The sequence below is a fragment of the Ambystoma mexicanum genome, chromosome 1p, assembly GCF_040938575.1.
Source record: "Ambystoma mexicanum isolate Mex_15411 chromosome 1p, UKY_AmexF1_1, whole genome shotgun sequence".
NCBI classification, from domain to species: Eukaryota; Metazoa; Chordata; class Amphibia; order Caudata; family Ambystomatidae; genus Ambystoma; species Ambystoma mexicanum.
The window spans coordinates 277410307-277416306 of record NC_090921.1 but is presented as its reverse complement, the minus strand read 5'-3'; positions in this window follow the sequence as shown (position 1 = coordinate 277416306).

Below are 6000 nucleotides of genomic sequence, written 5' to 3'. Positions count from 1 at the left end.
CGATAGGTTATTACGAAATCGAACTCAGCAAAGAACAAATGCCCATCGGAGTTGACGTGACGATTGGGCCTTGGCTGTCTTTAAATACTGTAAGTTCCGATGATCGGTGATCACAGTAATGGTATGCCTGGCACCGAGAAGATAGTGCCGTCAAGCCTTGAAGGTGGATTTAATGGCTAATAACTCCTTGTCGGTAACCGCATAGTTTAACTCGGGTGCCGAGAACTTTCTGGACCAAAATGCTACTGGATGAAGCTGGCCAGTTTCAGGGTCCTTTTGAGACAGCACAGCTCCCATGGCTAGACTGGATGCATCAGTTTCCACTATGTATGGAAGTTCAGGGCGCGGGTGCTTTAATACAGGTGCAGACATGAATTTCGCTTTCAGCTCTTGGAAGGCATTTTCAGCTTCTTCAGTCCACATAAAGCGTTTATTTTTTCGCAAGAGTGCTGTGATGGGATGTACAACTTGTGAAAAATCCGGGATGAATCTGCGGTAGAAATTGGCAAAGCCGAGCATGCTTTGAACTCCTTTAACTGAACTTGGTGATGGCCACTTAAGGATTGCGTCCACCTTTCGTGAGTCCATTCAGACTCCCTTTGGGGTCAGGATAAACCCAAGGAATTCAACTTCTGTGGCATGAAAAACGTATTTTTCCAGTTTTGCATATAGTTTGTGCTGGCGCAATTTCTCAAGGACTGCTCGGACGTGCTTCACATGGTCAGATTCTGAAGAGGAGTATACTAGAATATCATCAATATATACAACAACACAAACGTCAATGAGTTCACAAAGGACATCGTTCATGAAGTATTGGAAGGCTGCTGGTGCATTGCACCACCCGAAAGGCATCACCTGGAATTTGAATAACCCATACTTAGTGCAGAAAGCAGTCTTCCATTCGTCGCCTTCTTTTTCACGTACCAGATAGTATGCCCCCCGGAGATCTAATTTAGTGTATATACAAACGTCATTCACTTGGTCTAGTAGTTCAGGGATCGGAGGCAATGTGTATCGGTTCTTAACAGTTATCTGGTTCAATATGCGGTAGTCTATGCACGTTCTGAGGTCACCTTCCTTTTTGGGCACGAAGAACAAAGCTGAAGATGCAGGGGACTTGGATGGGCGAATAAAGCCATTGGCAAGGTACTGGTCTAAGTATTGTCGTAAGTGAAGGTTCTCAGGTTCCGTACAGGCATAGATCTTGCTACAAGGGGGTTGTGCACCGGGTACGAGATCGATTTGACAATCGTACGATCTGTGAGGAGGTAAGGTGTTTGCCTGTTCTTTTTGGAAGACATCCTGGAATTCTGGAGGTAGTTGCATGACTGCTGTGGTTACTGTGGCCAGGCCTGCGTTCTGACTTTTCTTTGGGTAACAGGTTTGTGCACAATCCGGGAAGGTTATTCTCTTCTCTCGCCAATCAATACAAGGATTATGTGTTTCCAACCAAGGTATCCCCAGTATTATTTGGAACTGTGGGGCTTTGATTAGATCAAACACAATAGTCTCTCGATGCCCATCCTGACCCAATAGTGTCATCGCTGCGGTGGAATGAGTTACAGGTCCAGAGGCAATTTCAGTTCCATCGACTGTGGTGATGACATCTGAGGTGGTTTTTCGGCAGAGAGGTAGATTCATTCTGGAAGCCAATTCAAAGTCCACATAGTTTCCTATGGCCACGCTATCAATGTATGCCCTTACTGCGTGCATACACGATGGCTGTCCTGGATCTACGAGGACCATTGGTATGATGAAATGGGAGGTCTGAGTATCCTTCTTCAAGCTCGGCAAGCGGACCTCTACGCTCGTCGGGCGTGGTCGTTTCCCAGAGTCTGACTCCATATGGCTTTTATCAGCAGCTCCTACCACCTTCTTGGGTGGTTTTACAGGGCAATCCCGTAGAAAATGCCCAGAAGTTCCACAATATAGACACAATTGCATTTGCCGTGTCCTTTCTCTTTCCTTCTGGATTAAAGATCCTTTAACCCCTGCGATTTGCATGGGTTCTGAAGCATCTGGTCCTTTGGGGTTAGCGTGGGTTTTGACCAACACCCGATTCTCAAACTTGGCTCGATCAGCCTTTCTGTTCTGAAGTCTGTGATCTAACTGGACCACTAAATCTATATATTCAGCGCAGTCTTGCGGTGGGTTCACGACTTGAGTCAAGACATCCTTGAGTTCTCCTCGAAGCCCTCGATGAAATAACGTGATTCGTTTTACCTCAGGCCATCCAGTTTCCACTATCAACCTATTAAAGGTTGCGATGTAGGATAGAAGGTCCTGGTTACCCTGTCGTAGGGACAAAAGTTTGTTATCCAGGGCCTGTCCTTGGGAGTGCCGGGCAAATAGTCTTTCCATGCTCGTTTGAAAGCCCTGAAAGTCCTGAAGAATTGGGTCATCCTGAGTAACTAGTGGGATTGACCAATCAGCTGCACTGCCGCCGAGATATGACAATACAAAGGCTACCTTGGCTTGGTCGTTTGGGAAAGCTCCAGGTCTGCATAAATCTCCGGCAAAGCGTTCGGGTGGAGCTAATGGATTATTTCCTGGTAGGTTTATTTGCACAGGGTTACTCGATAACACAGGAGCTGGATTTCCCCCGGAACCAGGTAGGGGTGCTTGTCCAGCCTGGCTTTGCAATAGTTGCCTAGCAAGGTCATCAGTTCTCTCCTAAGAGCATTGGTTTCTTGACGGGCGGAATGCACTTCAGCCATCAGTTCCCCTAATAATTGGGCCAATTGATCAGTCTCTGAGGTATCCATAACGCCCAGGTGGGAATTTGTGGGTAGGCTTCGTGTTCTGTTACGCTCACCTGGCTCCCACAGAGGCGTAGATCCAAACTGGACAGCTGCGGTCTCCACTAACGTGACGCGTAGGGCCGAGATGACGGACTGGACTGGCCCATCGCGCTTTGTTTGCTTGGCCCATAGGAATATTCTTCTGCAAATGGAAAAAAGGGAATTAACCACCCGTGGAGTTGAGCATAAATCCCCCCACCCCCGCTGTTCTCCCCACAGATCACCTTTGATGTCCCCTCTTATAGTCTCACCTCATGGTTTGAAAAGATGAGCTCTCCATCCTGCATTGAGCGCAGGGGCGCGTTGATAACCAGTTGCTTCACTGGCTGGAAGGAATTGGTGAGTTCCAGAACAATATTGACTCCGAGATTCCCGGCAAGACGCCGTAAGTATAAAGTTCGTAAGAGTTCAAATGCCTGACTTTCACTCTTGTCCGATTCCTTGCAGGTTGCAGCTTGACCCTAATGAAGAGTTCCTCGTGGCAACCGGTAGTATTCTGGTAAGGATTTGTATTTTCCAACACCGTTCGATAAAATAATGTCAATATGTAACCTGTTGCTTCTCCCTTATTCAGGCGCTGAGAGAAAGTATGAAGTCTCGGGGAATAATACCTCCGGCGGTAAAATCAGGTAAGTCTATTGTGGTGAGGAGGGTTCCCCTTGTTAGTCCCTTTGTTTCACCTTGCTGTCCTTTTGTTTCCCCTTAGGGGCCGGGGTTCGGCGAAGATGCAGTGGAAGCTGCGCCGACCCGTGAAGAGGAATAGTACCCCCGGTGGTAAAAATCAGGTAAGTCTATGGGGGGGGAACTAATATTCCTCTGTGTATTCCCTTGGCTCACCTTGCTGTTCTTGTCTTCTCCTTAGGTGCCGGAGAGCGACGGGAACAGGCAGGAGGATGCAGAAGAATGTGAAGATGCTACGAAGGCCGGTGAGTTCAGCGCGGCGCTGCAGCAGGCGAGGCGACGTACATAAAATAACCTCTTTCTTCCAGCTCGAAGGCGCGATGGATCGGGAATTCAGGTAAAGATCAAAGGTATTGTTCTTGTTCTAACCTTTTCTCCTTCTTTCTCCCTTTTTCTAGGAGCTCCAAACTCGAGGCGGGCGTGGCAGAAGGCTGGATGCAGACTTGCAGGCACGGTGAGCGTTACGCTGCTGGATGCAGAATAATGCGAAGCGTGTGTTGCTCTTCGGGCGTGGTTTAAATAGCCTCCAAAGTAGTCCCAGTTAAGTATTCCTCCCCAGCCCCGCCCGAGTAAAAAATAATAGTCCCTAAGTAAAGTAGTCCCTTCCAAGCCTCTTTTGGCTTGGTGCTCTTGCAGCATGGTCTGCATCAGGTAAGTTTGCAGCATGGTCTGTATCAGGTAAGTTTTAATCTATGAGCCTGGCGCCTATGGCACCAGGACTGACTCTCCATATGAGCCTGGCGCCATAGGCGCCAGGACTGGACCCAAATAGCCCCTAGCAGGGGTTGTTGGGCTTGCTTAGGATAACTTGATGCCTGCTTCCGGGTTTGCTGGACTTGGTCTGGGTCCCCGGGGGTAGGCATCATGACAGATCCATTTTGTTCTGTTGCTCAATGAATGGACTACATGAAGGTTATTAATGCCCCTTTGGCAAATAAGGCTTTTCCATTGTGTTTCTTTGTGGCATATGCCATGTTAGGCTTTAGCATAAGCTTCTCATTCCTCCTCTGGGCTGTTCCGTAACATCTGCGACGCTCTCTCCATTCTACCCTCTGGTCCGACTCATTCTGCCGGACACACCTTGGATGTTCTTATCGCCTCTGAAATCCCCCTCTCACCACTCCACTCTCTTAGACTGACAACTTCTGCTTTCCTCTCACCTGAAATGCTGTTCCTCAGGCAAAGCCCACCCCAGCACTGCCACTTATCTTCTCGGTCATTCGGCCCATTTATTTTATTTATTTGCATTTTTAAAGTGCTCACACAGCCCGGAAGCCTGCGTCAGTGGGTGCCTTTGCCTCTACTTTCTCTGCTCCTCCTACTCCTACGGCTGACCCACACTCTGACACAGTCCTCTCTAACCCACATCTCGTTATCTCCAACACTCTGGACATCTTTTCCCCAGTCATGAGAATCTGTCTGAAGCCTACCTCCAAGTGCAACTCTTGGTATGACTCCGACCTCACCAACCTGAAACGCAAGTGCAGGGTGGCTGAGTGGAGGGCTTCAGGTGCATCCTCTGACAAACTGGCCTGCCGGCTGCTCCAAAGACAATGCAGACACTGTTCTGTCCAAGAAGAGAGCCCAGGTCTAAGCCTGCATTTCTGCAGCCTAGAACAACATGGCTACTATTGTTCAATACTATTGTTCAAAACTATTGCCTAATCTCTATCACTCCTGGACAAACTCCTGGAAAAGCTGGCCATCTCCCAGTTTGCTCGCCACACTGAATTTGTTGGTTGTCTCCATGAACATCACCCGTGAAGATAGGCTCTCTAATTTTGACTCCAGCCTTCCTTCTGTTCTCATCCTCCTTGACCTTTCCTCTGCTTTTGACACAGTTAATCACGCCATCCTTATCATTCGACTCTGTGAGAACCTGGGCATTATGGCTCAGACCCTGAAGTGGATGACCTCATTCCTCCTTGACCGACCCTCCCATGTCCAACTTGGGTACTTCCCACCACCTCTCTCTCTACATGTGGTGTTCCCCAGGGCTCTATCCTCTCGCCCTGGCTCTTCAATGTCTACTTGGCCCCTTTGGCCCACTTGATCTCCAACTTCTCCTCTAACTTTCAGTGTTATGCAGATGACATGCTCTCTTTCAGGCTCCCCTCAGCCTCCTCTCTCTCTCATTCCCATCTATCCGCAATTCAGGACTGGTGTACCTCCAGCGAGCTCTTCCTTAATGACAGAGCTTCTTCTCATTGGGACCTCTGCTCCCGCTTTCCCTCTTACCACTGGCCGCCCTCCTTGGGCCCTCTTCACTCGCCTTCCTGTAAGGCAACAAAACCTTGGTGTAATCTTCAACTCCACTCTCTTCTCACATTAAATCACAGACCTTGCCAAGAAGGCCCACTACCAGCTGCACCTCCTCAGAGGTATTCTTCCTTTTTCCTCACTTTCTCCCAGAAGCTCATTGTCTCCAGAGCCCTGGTTCTCTCTAGGCTGCACTACTGCAACAGCCTCCTTCTCAGTCTGCCTTCCTCTACTCTCCGCCCTCTGCAACTAATCCAGC